This window comes from Protomyctophum parallelum (assembly GCF_964188405.1).
Source record: "Protomyctophum parallelum genome assembly, chromosome: 6".
Lineage (NCBI taxonomy): Eukaryota > Metazoa > Chordata > Actinopteri > Myctophiformes > Myctophidae > Protomyctophum > Protomyctophum parallelum.
In genome coordinates this window covers 52,942,075-52,950,434 of record NC_139701.1, presented here as the reverse complement: position 1 = coordinate 52,950,434, position 8,360 = coordinate 52,942,075, and positions in this window count along the sequence as shown.

Genomic DNA, 8,360 nt, shown 5'->3' with positions numbered 1-8,360 from the left:
AGTATAGTGTGGCGCTGTAGTGTGATCAAGTACTAGTCTATTCATTTACGTTAAAAAACACCCCAAAAAACCCAAAAGTTAGAATGTGGAGATAAGATGTGTCCCACACAGGAAGGTCACGTTCTTTCTGGATAGGTCATTTATCTGTCAACAGCAGCCCTCGGGCCCCCACAAACACACACACACACACACACACACACACACACACACACACACACACACACACACACACTTAGTTACTTTCCTGCAAACTTGTGAGCGTGTTGTGTCTCGTCCCTCACTATAGTCCACATTACAATACAAACGAAAAGCAATACTTTGGCCCCGTAAAGACATGTTCTCACTTAGTTTTGTAACCACAATACAGTTTTTTGTAAAACAAAAACTTTTACCCCCTTCTGAACAGTAAGACTGATGGAAATGGCAGTGGATGTTGTGTTGATGTCCAACGGGTGTGTTAAAAAGACTGTGAAAATGTCCAAAACGCAAACATTGAAAAACACTGAAAGATGTCTGGTCCATTAGATGTCTGGGCCTGGGCGCTTGTTGGATGTGTCCTACTCAAACAACCTAGAGCAGTGGTGTGAAGAGAATCATCTCCTGATGAATGTCTCCAAGACCAAGGAGGTCATCGTGGACTACAGGCGGGGGAGGGACCCACAACCTCCCGTCACCATCAACGGTGCTGTGGTGGAGAGGTTGGAAACCTTTAAGTACTTGGGAGTGAACATCCGCGAGAAACTTATAGGGGATTCACACTATGGTCCCGGGTGCGCACTCGGGACCACTTGGCAGATGTTGTGGTAGTGTGAATGATGCGTACCGTTCCCGGGAGCGGATCGCTAACCCTATTAATATATATATTAATTACATCGATAACACACGAGAAAAGACAAGTGATCTTGGCTCTTTTGGAAGGAAAAAAAGAGCAACAAAAGGCAGCAACGCGACACTCTTCCATGGCTATGTTGCAATATAGTACTAACGGGCAACGGCAAAATATATATTTTAGGAGTGAAAACATGTGTTAAGAAACATATTATGATTTAATTCGTTGGAAATGGGATGCAGGCTTGAACAATGTCTTCTCCAGCTGGAGAGGGACGAGCGGGGGAGAGAGTGGCCAATCAAATCGCACCAAAAACACGGTCCCCCTGACCGTTCAGCCGACTGAGTAGTAGTGATTTTTTTTCAGACTTCGTAGTGTTAAAGTATAACGGTGTATGAGAATGGGTGTTGCGGAGGATGAGACACAAACTTTGGCATGCTACTGGTCCTACATACTTACACGTAGCAACCCCATTCTAGCCTACTTAGGTTCATCTTGCCTGAAACATGAACATGGGCTATAGCCCATACCGTACGGCATACTATACCACGCAGTTTTTCATCATTTTTGAGGATTTGAAAAAAATGAAAAATTCAAAAAACATGGGTTATAGCCCATCGTTTTTTGAATTTTTTATTTTTATTATTAACCCTGTTTTTCATGATTTTTGAACATGGGCTATAGCCCATACCGTACGGCCTACTATAGCACGCCGTTTTTCATCATTTTTGAGGATTTGAAAAATAAAAATAAAATAAAAAAACATGGGTTATAGCCCATCGTTTTTTGAATTTTTGATTTTTTTCTTAACCTTGTTTTTCATCATTTGTGAACATGGGCTATAACCCATACCGTACGGCATACTATAGCACGCAGTTTTTCATCATTTTTGAGGATTTGAAAAAAAAAAAAAAAAAAAAAAACATGAGTTATAGCCCATCGTTTTTTGAATTTTTTTAACCTTGTTTTTCATCATTTGTGAACATGGGCTATAGCCCATACCGTACGGCATACTATAGCACGCCGTTTTTCATCATTTTTGAGGATTTGAAAAAAATGAAAAGTTAAAAAAACATGGGTTATAGCCCATCGTTTTTTTAATTTTTGAAAAAATAATTAACCTTGTTTTTCATAATTTTTGAACATGGGCCTATTCCGTACGGCATACTATAGCATGCCGTTTTTCATCATTTTTGAGGATTTGAAAAATAAAGAAAAATTCAAAAAACATGGGTTATAGCCCATCGTTTTTTGAAATTTTGATATTTATTTTAACCTTGTTTTTCATCATTTGTGAACATGGGCTATAGCCCATACCGTACGGCATACTATAGCACGCCGTTTTCATAATTTTTGAGGATTTGAAAAAAATTAAAAATTAAAAAACATGGGTTATAGACCATCGTTTTTTGAATTTTTGATATTTTTTTTAACCTTGTTTTTCATCATTTTTGAACATGGGCTATAGCCCATATCGTTCGGCATACTATAGCACGCCGTTTTTCATCATTTTTGAGGATTTGAAAAAAATGAAAAATTCAAAAAACATGGGTTATAGCCCATCGTATTTTGAATTTTAGATTTTTTTTTTAAAGGTTTTATGACATTAATTTTCATTAATTTTTATTTTTCTTTTTTCTTTTAGGTTTTATGACCTCAATTACACCCAAAAAACCTGAACTTTGAACATTCAGTGGATTTTCTGTGGTCTGAAGTTTTCTTTGGGGTTTTTTGGGCCTTTTGAGCTACAATGAAAACAGGCAACACAGTGAAACAGTGACATCTCCTGGCAAATCCCATTGACATATATGGGATTTGCAGTAAGTGATGTCACTTACTGCCGGCAAATCAGAGCACCTGTTTGAGCCAGAAAACCCCAGATCACAGAAAATCTACTGAATGTTAAAAGCTCATGTTTTCTGGGTGCAATTGAGATTAGAAAACCTAAAAAAAACATGAACAATTCCAAAACCTTTTTTTAAATGTCACAATCCCTTTAACCTTGTTTTTCATGATTTTTGAACATGGGCTATAGCCCATACCGTACGGCATACTATAGCACGCCGTTTTTCATCATTTTTGAGGATTTGAAAAAAATGAAAAATTCAAAAAACATGGTTTTTATAGCCCATCGTTTTTTGAATTTTAGATTTTTTTTTAACCTTGTTTTTCATCATTTGTGAACATGGGCTATAGCCCATACCGTACGGCATACTATAGCACGCCGTTTTTCATCATTTTTGAGGATTTTAAAAACTAATAAAATAAAAAAACGTGGGTTATAGCCCATCGTTTTTTTAATTTTAGATTATTTTTTTAACCTTGTTTTTCATCATTTTTTAACATGGGTCCATACCGTACGGCATACTATAGCACGCCGTTTTTCATCATTTTTGAGGATTTGAAAAAAATGAAAAGTTAAAAAAACATGGGTTATAGCCCATCGTTTTTTTAATTTTTGAAAAAATAATTAACCTTGTTTTTCATAATTTTTGAACATGGGCCTATTCCGTACGGCATACTATAGCATGCCGTTTTTCATCATTTTTGAGGATTTGAAAAATAAAGAAAAATTCAAAAAACATGGGTTATAGCCCATCGTTTTTTGAAATTTTGATATTTATTTTAACCTTGTTTTTCATCATTTGTGAACATGGGCTATAGCCCATACCGTACGGCATACTATAGCACGCCGTTTTCATCATTTTTGAGGATTTGAAAAAAATTAAAAATTAAAAAACATGGGTTATAGACCATCGTTTTTTGAATTTTTGATATTTTTTTTAACCTTGTTTTTCATCATTTTTGAACATGGGCTATAACCCATTCCGTACGGCATACTATAGCACGCCGTTTTTCAACATTTTTGAGGATTTGAAAAAAATTAAAAATTCAAAAAACATGGGTTATAGCCCAGCGTTTTTTGATTTTTTTTAACCTTGTTTTTCATCATTTTTGAACATGGGCTATAGCCCATATCGTTCGGCATACTATAGCACGCCGTTTTTCATCATTTTTGAGGATTTGAAAAAAATGAAAAATTCAAAAAACATGGGTTATAGCCCATCGTATTTTGAATTTTAGATTTTTTTTTTAACCTTGTTTTTCATCATTTTTTAACATGGGTCCATACCGTACGGCATACTATAGCACGCCGTTTTTCATCATTTTTGAGGATTTGAAAAAAATGAAAAGTTCAAAAAACATGGGTTATAGCCCATCGTTTTTTGAATTTTTGATATTTTTTTTAACCTTGTTTTTCATCATTTTTGAACATGGGCTATAACCCATTCCGTACGGCATACTATAGCACGCCGTTTTTCAACATTTTTGAGGATTTGAAAAAAATGAAAAATTCAAAAAACATGGGTTATAGCCCAGCGTTTTTTGATTTTTTGATTTTTTTTAACCTTGTTTTTCATCATTTTTGAACATGGGCTATAGCCCATACCGTACGGCATACTATAGCACGCCGTTTTTCAACATTTTTGAGGATTTGAAAAAAATAAAAAATTCAAAAAACATGGGTTATAGCCCATCGTTTTTTGATTTTTTTTAAAACTTTTTTTTCATCATTTTTGAACATGGGCTATTGCCCATATCGTTCGGCATACTATAGCACGCCGTTTTTCATCATTTTTGAGGATTTGAAAAAAATGAAAAATTCAAAAAACATGGTTTTTATAGCCCATCGTTTTTTGAATTTTAGATTTTTTTTTAACCTTGTTTTTCATCATTTGTGAACATGGGCTATAGCCCATACCGTACGGCATACTATAGCACGCCGTTTTTCATCATTTTTGAGGATTTTAAAAAATAATAAAATAAAAAAACGTGGGTTATAGCCCATCGTTTTTTTAATTTTAGATTTTTTTTTAACCTTGTTTTTCATAATTTTTTAACATGGGTCCATACCGTACGGCATACTATAGCACGCCGTTTTTCATCATTTTTGAGGATTTGAAAAAAATGAAAAGTTCAAAAAACATGGGTTATAGCCCATCGTTTTTTGATTTTTTTTAAAACTTTTTTTTCATCATTTTTGAACATGGGCTATTGCCCATATCGTACGGCATACTATAGCACGCCGTTTTCATCATTTTTGAGGATTTGAAAAAAATGAAAAATTAAAAAAACATGGGTTATAGCCCAGCGTTTTTTGATTTTTTGATTTTTTTTAACCTTGTTTTTCATCATTTTTGAACATGGGCTATAGCCCATACCGTACGGCATACTATAGCACGCCGTTTTTCAACATTTTTGAGGATTTGAAAAAAATGAAAAATTCAAAAAACATGGGTTATAGCCCATCGTTTTTTGATTTTTTTTTAAACTTTTTTTTCATCATTTTTGAACATGGGCTATTGCCCATATCGTTCGGCATACTATAGCACGCCGTTTTTCATCATTTTTGAGGATTTGAAAAAAATGAAAAATTCAAAAAACATGGTTTTTATAGCCCATCGTTTTTTTAATTTTAGATTTTTTTTTAACCTTGTTTTTCATAATTTTTTAACATGGGTCCATACCGTACGGCATACTATAGCACGCCGTTTTTCATCATTTTTGAGGATTTGAAAAAAATGAAAAGTTCAAAAAACATGGGTTATAGCCCATCGTTTTTTTAATTTTTGAAAAAATAATTAACCTTGTTTTTCATAATTTTTGAACATGGGCTATAACCCATTCCGTACGGCATACTATAGCATGCCGTTTTTCATCATTTTTGAGGATTTGAAAAATAAAGAAAAATTCAAAAAACATGGGTTATAGCCCATCGTTTTTTGAAATTTTGATATTTATTTTAACCTTGTTTTTCATCATTTGTGAACATGGGCTATAGCCCATACCGTACGGCATACTATAGCACGCCGTTTTCATCATTTTTGAGGATTTGAAAAAAATGAAAAATTCAAAAAACATGGGTTATAGCCCAGCGTTTTTTGATTTTTAGATTTTTTTTAACCTTGTTTTTCATCATTTTTGAACATGGGCTATAGCCCATACCGTACGGCATACTATAGCACGCCGTTTTTCAACATTTTTGAGGATTTGAAAAAAATGAAAAATTCAAAAAACATGGGTTATAGCCCATCGTTTTTTGATTTTTTTTAAAACTTTTTTTTCATCATTTTTGAACATGGGCTATTGCCCATATCGTTCGGCATACTATAGCACGCCGTTTTTCATCATTTTTGAGGATTTGAAAAAAATGAAAAATTCAAAAAACATGGTTTTTATAGCCCATCGTTTTTTGAATTTTAGATTTTTTTTTAACCTTGTTTTTCATCATTTGTGAACATGGGCTATAGCCCATACCGTACGGCATACTATAGCACGCCGTTTTTCATCATTTTTGAGGATTTGAAAGAAATGAAAAAATAAAAAAACGATGTGTTATAGGCCATCGTTTTTTGGATTTGTTTTTTAATCCTCGTTTTTCATCATTTTTGACCATCCCACTGAGCAATAGCCAGCTATTAGACGTGCGTCTAAAAATGGGATAAAAAACATCTAAAAATAGACGTCTATTAGCCTGGATTGAACCAGGGACCTTTAGATATTCAGTCTAATGCTCTACCAACTGCGCTATTTCGACTTGTAAGCAGGGGCGTGCGTCACTACCGTGACGCAGACAACGCGGTTGCGTGGGGGCCCATGACGCCTGAGGGCACACCCAGGTCGGGAGGAAAAACAAAAAAAAGAGGTGGCAAATTTAAAAAATAAAAATAAATAAAGAGGCGGCCGGGCCCCTTAAAACTGTTTAAGTGCCAGGGACGTCATCCCGTATCTAAATCAGCTATGCACTGGATGCCATGCCCGTATAGACGTATAAAAAAAAATATTATTTTTTTAACGCGTGTTTTTTTTAAAATAATTTCTTTTTTTTACATTTTTTTTAAAACGCCCTCTTTTTTTTATAATGGGAGATCTGGGACTCAGAGCCTAAACTGGTGACCACTAGGTGGCACTGAAGGAGTATATTGTTAACTGAGGTTGATTTTACGTCGCAAACCAAAATACAATCACGATTTAACCTGTGAATTCCCAATTCAACATGTATCATTCCGTGAGTGCCTGAGAGACAGCATTTCAAACGTGAAGACCATCCGAGAGCTCACAAAACTGCTTATTGTGGAGAACAGCATGCAGCATTAGTGCTAGTTTTGGCGAAGTCTGCACTGTATTGCTGCTTTTCATAACCATTCCAGTCACAGTGGCATCAGCCGAACGTTCATTCTCAAAATTAAAGCTGATCAAAAGTTATCTGAGGAGTACAATGGGACAGGGTCGGCTCAGTGGACTTGCCACTCTGTCCATCGAGAATACCCGTGCACGCCAGCTGGATGTGAAGGACCTGATAGATGATTTTTCAGAGAGAAAATCCCGGAAGGTTCACCTATAAGGTAATCAGAGCGCAGAGGCAGAGCCTCTTTATTTAATTACATAATTGCTGTCTAATTTTCGTGGTGCGCCATCATCATATTTTTATAGCTCAACTTCACCTCTTTTTTTTCTCTCTTTTTTTCTCCTCTCAACCCGCTGTCCAAGGTGCTAATTCAAGTGGCCTGCTGCCTGTGGGTGGTCTTCAAACGAAGCTTTTCATGAAGATATGGAGATTTCATATGGACATTGTTGTGTTGGAAATGGAATGTTGCTGCATTTTACATGGAGGACTTGAGCATAATGAATTGTGCATGGGCGCATACAGCGCGCTGCCGCTGCTGCGCAACTAACTGTCCATTCTGCCCATCAGCTAATTTCTTGTGGTCAAAACAGCTTTGAGAAACAAAATGAATAGTTTAAAATAAAATGCGTTTGTGTTTTACAGTAGGCCTACTTGATTATGTTGTTGTTTACTTTATTAAGCATTTCTAGCTTACCGCTTTTTAGTTTTCCGTGCTGTGCAACATGGCCTTATAGATTGATAGCGCATTGTTTTGGCTGTTTTCTTAGTTTCTTTTCATAATTGGCTAAACAGAAAAGACACAGAATTTGATATATAATGCCACTTGCCACAGCTTGAATCTATTCATTTTAGAGTAGTGTTTGGTCTGATACAAAACCGTTGTTTTAAACATAGTTAATTTGTTTCTATAGCGGCTTGGTGGGGAGGGGGGGGGGCACTCTGGACCATCCTGCGTCAGGGCCTGTTGCTGCGTAGTGACGCCACTGCTTGTAAATGTCACATCCAGAATATATTTTTCAATGTATTGTTAGTTCTTAAACAAATAAATTCATGCAGTTTTCCCCCAGTGAGATCAGCCTGGGAGTCATAAGGTTTTCTGTACCTCATTTGACCTGCTGAAAACCGGTTCCATTTGTACACTGTCAAAGTCACTAACTTAATACTATCAACATCTATCTATTCTACAACAGTGGTTCCCAAACCTTTTCTTGTCAAGGACCCCCGAATTTACACTTTATTAGCCCGTGGAACCTAACCCTAACCCGGCTATAATCCATGGTCAAAAACGATGAAAAACGAGGTTTTGAAAAAAGACAAAATCACTTCCAGACCATGGGCTAC